Source organism: Onychomys torridus, chromosome 15 (assembly GCF_903995425.1).
Source record: "Onychomys torridus chromosome 15, mOncTor1.1, whole genome shotgun sequence".
In the NCBI taxonomy this organism is placed as follows: domain Eukaryota; kingdom Metazoa; phylum Chordata; class Mammalia; order Rodentia; family Cricetidae; genus Onychomys; species Onychomys torridus.
Window position 1 is genome coordinate 58,638,395 of NC_050457.1, and position 1,679 is coordinate 58,640,073.

General features: G+C 30.8%; 1 pseudogene; it reads right to left on the bottom strand.

The window, feature by feature from the left end:
* Positions 1-233: 233 nt before the first annotated feature.
* On the bottom strand, positions 234-305 carry LOC118596598 (annotated as a pseudogene).
* Positions 306-1,679: the final 1,374 nt, after the last annotated feature.

Consider the following 1,679-nt stretch of genomic DNA (forward strand, 5'->3'; position numbering starts at 1 on the left):
ATAGCATGCTTTTTCTTGAATATATTCATGAAATGCCTCAGTTGAAAAAGAGAATAATGATAATTTAGATGCTTTCTATCTCCTCCTTTCCGCCAAATTCCTCCCTTCCATATACAGTTTTCACTCCTTTATTACTTCTTCAAGGATCATGATATGTTAATCTGCCTTTGTAAAGATTAATTAGTACACTGTATAAATTAATCTACAATAAATCATGGATTTTCACATATTTAACAAGGTTTTCTTTTCATTAAAAAAATTAGTTTGTGATGAACTATAGAAATGATCCCTGAAAGTATAGTCTTTCTCTTGTTTTCAACATACTTGGTAGTCTTGCATTGTTGAGAATGGGTGTTTGGTTCTGCCCTTTCCTCGGTAGCCATGCTGAAATTGGTTTGCATGCTTGTAGCCAGTGTCTTTTATGTTGTTATATTTATTGGATATAATTGCAATAATATGATCACAGAAGGAAGTGTGAGAGCCTCCCCATTGGTAGGAGGTATACCTAAGGTTTCTTTTTCCAAAAGATATGTTTCATGCTGCTACAGTTGATGTGACAGGTGAGAACTGGTAGTGATGGCTTATGTATGTCTTGCTGTTAATCAAAGTGAAAACTAACAATTAAAATATGCACTATTGATCTTTTTCCATCTTCATTTATAAGTGATTTTCCATGTTTTGAATTGCAAATACTTCCTTACCATGTTATTTTTACCTATCTTTTGGAATGTTTATTTGGGGGATTTTGTAAATTGTTCTAAATTTTAAAGGCATTAGATAATGTAATCCATGGATTCAATACAACAAAAGAAATTGTATTTTTCAAAGATCTTTATTTTCAATATATTTAATAGATCATATGGTTTATCACATTTATTGTAAATATCATTTTCAAATTACCTAAATAAATCTGAAAGTTTACTTAATAATTTTACCTGATATCATATAAATCCATTGTGTTCACATTATGGTTATGTAATGGGGCAGATATAATAAATGGCTTAGTTAAAACACAAATGCAGAGAAAAACAATATGGACATTCTGTATAAAATTAGTTTAGAGGAATTACTTATAACCAGTCTTTTGTTTCTATTCAGTGATACAGATGATGTATTGCGATTGATTGTGAAAGACAATCCAAATTCAGCAACATAAATGTCGCTCAGTTAACAGTATCCAGCTATATGAAGAAATGCCATAACACACACTTGGATACCATAAGGCACAGGACCTGTCATCAAAAATTAACTCACGATGTTAGCAGCTGCCTAAACATTGCTCAAAATGAGTGAACATTTTGATTTGACATTATTTTTTTTTTTAGTGACTCTAGTGTAAATACTATATCTACTTTCCAATGATCATGTCTTAAAGAAAAGTACAGAAAAAATGTAGACAATTCCTCTCTTCCCAGACACAGAATAAAAGAGCCTAAACAAATTGTTTCCTACCAAATAAGTGGTTCTTCCTGTTTCCTCACTGACGTTTTGAATGTTTAGGTAAAAATAAGTTTGTGCTGTAGTGCTAGATTGTTTTTAGATACTTGTATGGTATTAGCGATTTAAAAATGGTAAACTTAAATATGTAGGGAAAATTTTGTTTCCAACTTACATGTTTAAGTAAGAAAAGTTCCAATGTTGGCAACGTTGTGTTATGAGTCCAAAGATAAATGTAAATA